The sequence below is a fragment of the Taudactylus pleione genome, unplaced genomic scaffold (assembly GCF_031769625.1).
Source record: "Taudactylus pleione unplaced genomic scaffold, aTauple2 ptg000567l, whole genome shotgun sequence".
Classification (NCBI taxonomy): Eukaryota; Metazoa; Chordata; class Amphibia; order Anura; family Myobatrachidae; genus Taudactylus; species Taudactylus pleione.
Window position 1 is genome coordinate 4,934,994 of NW_028284969.1, and position 9,371 is coordinate 4,944,364.

The window sequence follows — 9,371 nt, forward strand, 5'->3', positions numbered from 1 at the left end:
GATAGCGAGTAGCATTGGCCTTGGCCTCCATTATGGGGTATGATAGGCGGGCTGCACACTGCAGGGTTCTGCCTAACTTAATGGTCCTTTATGGGCACCTTTGTTGGTAGGGCCTGGGCTTCAGGTGCTCCCTATTCTGTCATGGTTGCCACTGCATCTAATGTGGTGGTGTAACTGGCCGCTGCTCCTAGTATGGCTGATAGTGGTCTCGTGGATGCCCGCCTGGCTAGCAGAGCGGTGATGATATGATTGTGGCCCCCATTTCCTCCATTGTTAGGCCACCTTGACCTTCAGTGCAGACATAGTGGTGCATCTCTACTGCGCACTCCTAATTTTGTGTCCCCAGGGCACTGCAGATCAAGGGGTCCCCCGTCCACTCCTCTCCAGGTCCTGTAGGCTCAACTGGGCTCCACACTTGGTGGCATCTGCTGCAGGTGGTGCTGAGCTGTTCCCCCTCTCTGCAAGGGCATAGGAGGATGCTTGTACTGTAAGTCATATGTCAACTGTCTTAAGGGCTTTCATGTGTTTGTCCATGCTACCTGGAGATGTGGCCTGCAGAGGCTATGATCTTATCTGCTATCTATATTAGATTAATGGCTTTTTTAAGTCTGCAAGGGTTGCAGATTGGAGTCACTATAATGAAGAGAAGAGTTTTATTGTAAGCAAGATGGGGTAGTGGTCCTAGGCTGTAAGGACGTCAAGATGTAGCTCAGTGTTATTCAGCCCACTTTGGCACCTTCTGACTGCTTGTTGCTGAGGTAGGTCCTAGTCCCAGTGCAGTCTTCTTCCCATCCCATTGAGGATTGCCCCAGAGGGTCAGGCGGCCCTCAAACTGGCAGGTACAGGGATTCAGGATGTCGTAAGTAAGGCCCCATCTCCTGTTTGAGTGGGTGGCTTGTCAAAGTGGTTGGAGGAGATTTCTTCAGTGGTTTCCACTCCTGATTTCAGATTAGATAACTTTTGGTTTTCCAGAGGAACTTTTGGTTGGCTGTGGAGCTGCCTGTTATTGTGAAGGACAAAGTTATGAAAGAGGTTCAGCTGGGGTTCATGGTTGGTGCCCAAAAAGATGCCAAGAAAGTTTAGCCTCAATCAACATCTGTGCTACCTGCCAGGTATGTCAATGAATTATGCCTTTCTGGCGGTTTTGATGACAGTCTTGGTTTTGTAGGGCTAGTCGCTGGGGCACTCTTATGAATAATTATATTATTTTAAAATATAACTTTTAATATTCATCAATAAAATAAAGCGGCACCATACACCCTGACCCCTATAGACAGATGATATATAATAATCACCTGTTATAAACATGGCTAAATGTTGCAGCGAAATATTGATTAGATCTCTATTTCACTGGGTAAATAAATAGGAGATATTTAATGATGGACAAGTATGATTAAACGCATATTACGGTAAGTTTAAGTGCTCTACCTGTGCATGTCTAATCCCAATCTGCTTCTTTTGACCTACAGCATCTGGTATTCCCAGGGGGTCTCCCATCCAAGTACTAACCAGGCCTATCACTGTTTAGCTACCAAGATCAGACGAGATTGGGCAATCAAGTGATGTATGGCTGTAGGTATAATAAAATGGGTCGCACCAGCACCTGGTAAGAGCAATTATTGTTGGGCTATCACAGTGAATAGTCCATTTGTTGTTTAAAATGCAGTGTCCAAAGAAAGTTATGCATGAGCACACCTAATTTGTTACACGTGAATTCCTTGTAATATACATATACCGATACAAATTTATATAACGTGTAACAAAAGGTATATAAATAAATGGCAAAATGTTATTCAATTTATCCTATAGTTTGCTATGGTATAGCCATGTAATGAATCCTCACCAATTAAGGATTGGAACACAAATTGATATACAAATGAGACACTGTATCAGAGATTATCCTTAATAGTTTAAATAGCTCATTCAGTTCTTATGGTATTAAACATTAAACTCAAAATTCCAAATGATATCGTGTACATAATAACAAAGTGCCATAATTAACGGTCATTAGTGAATAGTGATATAACATACACAAATGGTAAGGCAGTTATCCTATCGTTTAGAGTACATACGAAATAAAAAGAATAACATTCACAATTATAAATATAGATATCCACATGGGTAGTGGCTAAATAGATCAATTAATCCACCATCCAAATATGTGGTATCCTCTAGGTAAAATAGCCTGAGTGTAAGGCGCATACACTAACTGGACACGGAGGTCGAAAACAAAATTGTGTGTTCATACAATACCAGTCCCAGTGCTGAGATAACTAATAGTCCATTAGTGCACTTTCTGCTCCTCCTAGCGGCGTATAATGTGTCAAATAGGACGCGCATTTCGCCTGACTGAGGGCTTGTTCACCTCATGCACCTCATATATGTATTTTTCAAGGTGTTTGAAAAAGACTCTTATATATGAGTTGAAACCCGTTGGTGAAACGGATATCTGGTTGACCTATTGCTTTGGGGACAGAGGAAATACCTACCTGGTTACATGCCGATACAGTCTCACAGATTTCTGGTCCAGGAAAGTGTGAGCTTCCGTCATGCGAGTATAGGTGTATTTTCAATACACCCACTCCTTTCGGTACGCCTTGATTACCTTTTTGTTATTGGTGGAGTTTCTATTATGATACATATATATGTATATATAATGCAATCTATGTATGAGAATTAATGAATATATTATGCGGAATTAAAACTTTATAGTATGGTACTATTTTTTGATCCTTTTTCTTTTTTGTATGTCATTATATGGATGCGGAACACTGAGAGATTATAAAGTGTCCAATACGTTGAATTGACTATGATTGGAACCTTGGAAAGATATCCGTTTCTGAAAATCGGTCTGAAGATAAAGTTTCTATACCCTATTGGGTGAACTTTGTTTTATTGCATTCTTGTGTACTGGTATATGTGATCCCTATTTATTATTTTGTTTCTCTTACTTATGTGGTAGCACTTAGTGATATACTCTTGCTATTATATCTATGTAGGGGTTCTCTAGGGACTCCATTCTATCACTATATAACAGCAACCGAGTGAAGCGCAGGTCCCTAACAATTTTCTGTATAAATATATATTAAGGTTATGTTATATACTGCATTCAAGCTGACATCTGCAGTTAGGGCATTTATCACAAAGATCCATTTTCAAGACAGACTTTCATGCAATTAATTTTGATCATGGATTGGGGATGAAGGAGATACTTCTGCACTAGTAGGTGACGGTATTCTTTCTATTGTTAATTGAATAACCCCAGTATGTTCAATCTTAAAAACGTTAATACCTTTTAATGGTTCTGGGGTGCTACTAGCGACAATGAATACACTTAAGCATGGCGAAAAGAAGAAAGAATGTCTCTTTGTTGGCGCACTAGAAAAATCATATTAAAAAAAACATAACTTTTATTAATTTCAATAAAATAATATGCCTCTCCAGTGAAATATTAAAAGCAATTAGTTGTGTAAACAATGTGAAAAAGGATGAAACATTTTTGTTTGTTTTTGTGAATAAAAAATGTATTATTCACAAAAAAAAAATATAATAAGAATTTTTTAATCTTTTTCACATTGTTTACACAACTAATTGCTTTTAATATTTCACTGGAGAGGCATAATACTTTATTGAAATTAATAAAAGTTATGTTTTAATATGATTTTTCTAGGCCGCCAACAAATACATTCTTTCTTCTTTTCGTCATGCTTAAGACTTTCATGCAACCCTGAATCAGACCCTTATTGTCGAACCAAGTTACCAATTCAGTCCTGGGAGAAGGGTACAAATAGCTCACAAAGAGTAGCTAAGAGATTACAAACAGGAGAATTTAACTTTCTAATGTAAAGACTATGGGGTAAATTTACTAAAGTGAGAGTTTTTAGAAGAGAGTTTTAAAAAGTGATGTTGCCCATAGCAACCAATCAGATTCTAGCTATTATCTTCTAGAATGTGCTAGTTAAAATGTCAAGTAGAATCTAATTGGTTGCTATGGGCAACATCACTTTTAAAACTCTCTTCTAAAAACTCTCACTTTAGTAAATTTACCCCTATGATTCAGTTAATACTACAGTGGGTTAGTATAGAAATAAAGCTATAATAGCATATATTTAAAAAGCACAGCAGGAAGAGATGTTATGTAATTGTGGAACACTATTAGTTATCTCATACTGGACCCACACATGGGCTCTTTCTTGAATAAATGCAGATAATGCAGATCATCATTATTCATATTGCTAGCATAACAATACAGATTGGAGTTTCCTAATAAAGCAGTGCATATGGCTCTTGCTATGTTTATTGATGGCTCCTGTAACATGACAATGATAGAGCCCCTTTTCTTAAAAATATAAAAAATTTAAATTAGGTAATGGATTCCAATTGCTTCTGCTTAGCCAACTTCATATTTCCAATGCCAAGGCAGTTTTGCATATTTTTATTTACATTTTCATATGGAAAAAAATGAAGATTTGTTGTGTTTAAATAAGCAAAAAAAAAAAAGGGAAACAGAATTGTCAGAAAATTACATTTAAGGATGAATCATCACCTTAAGGATTTGATGTTCAATCTTACGCTTTAACATTCTATAGTCTGCTGGCTGTAACATTGCAGGCAACATTAGGCAGCTCTCTCAAGAATTCTCATTCTGGCCGTAAGATGTGTGCACAAAGTCATTAGGCTTACCAATTGTACTGAAATTGAGGTTGGAAAATCTCTTCTAGTTGGAAAGCTAATCTTTAGCCGTATGGCCAGGTATACACTAGTATGTTCCAGAAACGGTCCAGCATCTCGGGCGGCCGTGTGCCAAATGGCTAGATCTCATCCAATCTGGCCACTAACATACTGTATGAGTCGGTGATCCTTTTGATCAAAGTCGGCGATGCTGCAAGAACCCTTCATACACATTTAGGGACTGAAATAATATTCATCTTCCCTGAAAAGTATTGACTTCTTTCCAATATTTCAGCACTCTCTTCTGTAGTTATTAACTTATTAGACCCTTCAGCTACAACGAGACAATACAAAATCCTTTCAATAAAACTGCAGTGCCAGACACCAAATTCTTTAATACTCCTATTGCCTGCTAAATCTGTGCCCCTCTCGACCTTTTGCTTATAATTCTGCAGGTGCAAAAGATCATCTCTCAGCACAGGAAAGAAAGGTGACACAGACACATCTCTGGAACAAATAGCATGAAGCACAATTAGTTTCTGATATACTATTGTAGCTAGAAATGTTCCTTTTATGTGACAGATGCACTTGACAATGTACGAGATTGAAACGGATAATAGCATAATACACAGCATCAATTTTCCCCCTGGCTACAGGAAATCACAAGCAGTAAAAAATTTGCTTCTTTAAATATTAAAAAAAAGAACTCCTACTGTGTGATAAGAGTAAATAAATATTTCATAAGTTCTGTTAGCACTCTAACACCTTTTTATGTTTCCATAAACTATAACTTCAGTAAAAAGCCTTTTTAATAGTTACCCATCCCACAGGGAGCTTTAGTACAGAGAGACACTGCATATTTTGTGGAAATTGCTAGTTAAGAGTACATTTGGTAAACCAGAACATAACATGAAAGCGCTGCATTCCAAGAGGTCCAAATAGCAGACCGAGCTGTAATCACTATGAGCAATGACAGGGGCCAGAAAGAAGACATTTCAGTAATAGCATGATGCTATCCAGATAGTGCTGATTACTGTAGCTTGCCAGTACAAGAAAGTGACTAAGATGAACTATCCATGGTCCTGACAGATTGCAGAGCTTGCGTTAACTTAGTGTTTTAGATCTTGTATTCTCAAAGAGAATAATGAAGCGGAAACAGGCCACCTTCCACCATGAACAAACCAAAAACAAACAAAAACATAGCGCTCACAGTGAAAGTGGGGAATGAGCTGAGTTGCACTCACTGAGAGGAAGCAAAATACAGGTGATTCTTTTTATTTTTCCTTTAAGAATATCCCCACCTTACAAATAAATATGTACCAAATAAATTCTGTATACTGTATGGAACTGTGACATAGTTAGGTTAGGGGGTCCCTCTCCTGGGTAGAGGACTCCTTCCTTTCACACACAGCAGCTGGGAAACAGTACGCCAGACTGGATGCAAGTACAAGCTGGTCGGCACCAGTCTTTATTGTGCAATGTCAGAAATAACACAAAGAAAACAAACGTAAATCCTATCCCTGTCGGGGCACTAACTTCACAGGTAGTTCCCTCACTACCAGAACCTGGCAGGGCCTAATGCCCTCACCAGCAACAAAAGCACAGCACAGTACTCACAAATAGGTTTTTCCAGTGTCTCTGAGCAAACTCCCTGTCTGCTCTCCCAGGTGAGACAATCAGCCTTCAACACACTAGGCTTATATTGGCCACTCTCAGGTGGAAACCCTAACAACCTGTTACCAGGCTGCGAGAACCAAAACCTGGAGTGGCCGTGGGTGGAGCCCTCCCTCTCCTCTCACCCACAACCCCCAGGTCCCAAACCGACTTTTCAAAAAGCCGAGACTCAAGCCTGCTACACTGCAGACTTTCTCCTGGGGATTTTAAACACATAGGACAGGAATCTGGGATAAATGTCCCTGCCACAGACCACTTTACCAGTGATCCTATCACAGAACCTTCTCATGAATCAGTGATGATCCAAACAATGAAATATTATTAAACAAAGCAGTTTCAGAGAGACAGCGTGTTCATATATCTTTGATCCCTACTCAAAGAAGGTACACAAGTGCCGGAGACTACTCTGAACTGGTGTGTCATTCATATCCATTAAACAGTTGAAAACTTTCTTTAGATTGTATATATCAGTAAACAATAATAATGTGTAAAAAAAAATATTTATTTGGTAGAAATATCCACTAACGTTTTTTTTTAAATTCTTTATTTATTCAAGTAAACAATAGAAATTGAGATCAAATAAGAATACAAAATATATATCAGAAATGTTTCTGCAGTTTTTCCAAAATTTTCTAAAACAAGGTATGCAAACAAGAACTTATGGCATGGGGTGGTGGGGGTATGGAAAAGGGGGAAAACAAACAGGTACATATCAAACAAAACACATCACTAAAATACACACGATAAATGAAAAAATAAAGCTTGCCAGGTCACAAGAGCAGAGGCTATGGGAGGGTCAGGGGACTTCCAATTTCTAGCTATTAAAGATTAAGCTGCAGCTAAAATATAGGAGAACAATTTATTCAGGGAAAAATCTATATCTGGAAATAGTCGTGAGAGCAGGAACACCCACGGATCCAAGGAGAGCGAGAGGCCAGAGAGGGAATTGACAAGTGAGAGAACCTCCAAAATGGGAAGTACGAGGGCATGTCCACCAAATGTGGAGGAGTGTTCCTCCACATTTGGTGGACATGCCCTCGTATTGCCTACATGATTGCCCTCACAGTTTGCCCTCACAGTTCCGCCAACAACCCAGAGCGGAGGTAGGGAACATTTTAGAAAGTTTGTCCGGTGTGTAATACCACCGATAGTAAAGTTTATATGCAGTTTCCTTAATTTGTGTGGAGACAGAACTTGTAGTTATCCCCTCCCTCACCTCCTCCCTCAACTTCTGTATACTGTTGTTTATTACAGCACAAGTAGACCCTGACACGCCGGGACCAACAGCCGTAGCATTGAGCTCATTGGATTTTTTGCCTGTCACACAGTGCAGTGGACCTGCAGGGAGACGTCCCATGTGTTTGGCTGACCGGAGTTGCTTATGGTCAGTGAGCGCCACACAGGTGATTACACCGGGCGCTAATGGAGGTCGTATAGATCAGCCCACTGAGCACACGAGCCAGTGTACATAGTAGGATAGCGCGGCTGGAGCCGGCTCAGCACGCTAAATATTGGTGAGCTCTCATCTATTAAGGACATAAATATCTACAAAGGCTGTATACAGCATTTGTGTTCCCAGCATTAAAAATCTTACTCTAATATACATACTGGAAATAAACACCATCTTCTATGACTAGTTTCAGTAAATGATTGCCTAAAGTTAAGAAATAACCTCAATCAAGACTGTTCTTATTATTTTGAAAATTTTTCTTTTTTATAAGCTAAATGCTTTAATCTATGTGAAACTATCTATTGGCGTAAAGGTTGGATTTTGTGCACTCAGGTTTATACTCAAGCTACTTTATTTATACTAATGGACATTTTCTCTTAAATGTTACAACTGCTGATGTTACATTTATATACTACTGGGCTATTATGCTAATATAACTAAATGTTTTTACCTTTATAGAAGTTGACTTTTACTTGATTTTATGAATTATGCTTATTGATTACATATATTTTTTAGATAAACACACCAGCGTAGAATTGTATTTATATGGTTTAGTTTTTGTGTGAGGTGGGCAATTACCTCTTAAATATTCTGCAGCAGGTGTGGTGTTGTTGTTAACTTGGCTGTGGAAATATATTGATTTGAAACCCCAGATAGAAGCCAAGAAATGCTAACCCAGATAAATGGCCTCCAGATCTACCCATGCTATAGAATCAGGTGGGGCAAATGTAGCCACTATCTGGCTTAAATGACTAGCTAAATAATAGAATTTAATGTCTGGAAATCTCCTACCACCTCCAGATCTATGATGCCTAAGAATACTTTGGGCTATTCGAGGGGGCTTATCATTCCAGACAAACCCTATAAAAGGGGATTGAAGGGTAGAGGAGTCTAGGGACCAGATTCATCTTTATAGCAATGATCCTTCCCAGCCAGGATATGATGAGTCTCCTCCAGACTACAAGATCTCGATTAATCTTGGCCAAGAGCCGTTGGGAATTTTCCAGATATAGGAAGTTAAAATGAGATGTGATGTATACTCCAAGATACTAAATTCTATGGTCCTGCCATTTGAAAGTATAATTTGAAAGGAGAATAGCTTTCACCCAGGAAGGGACATGGAGTAACATAGCTTCCGACTTAGAGAAGTTGATTTTATAACCTGAGAGGTCACCATATTGCTCCATGAGATGATAGAGGGCCAGAAGTGAAGTTTGGGGATGTGTAAGGGAGAGTAGAACATTGTCTGCAAAAATTAGATCTTAAATTCCTGAGATCCCACCTCTACTCCATTATAGCGGCTAAGGGTTCAATTACCAGGATGACCAGGGACGACAGCCGGCATCCCTGTCTAGTACCATTAGATAATGGTATAGGTTCAGATAGAAACCTATTTGTAAGAACTCTTGTCATAGGAGAGGGATATAAAGCAGAAACACCCATGAGGAATTCAGCTTAGAGGCCATAGGCCTTCAGAGCATTAAATAAAAAGACCACGTGATGTGGTCAAATGCCTTTTCAGAATCTAGAGACTACTTGATCGAGGGAGCCTGCCTACGATTAATAATCCTACCTG

The 9,371-nt window shown here is 39.1% G+C and overlaps 1 pseudogene; it reads right to left on the reverse strand.

Moving 5' to 3' along the window:
• Positions 1 to 1,460: 1,460 nt before the first annotated feature.
• LOC148481753 (5S ribosomal RNA) lies at positions 1,461 to 1,578 on the reverse strand (annotated as a pseudogene).
• Positions 1,579 to 9,371: the final 7,793 nt, after the last annotated feature.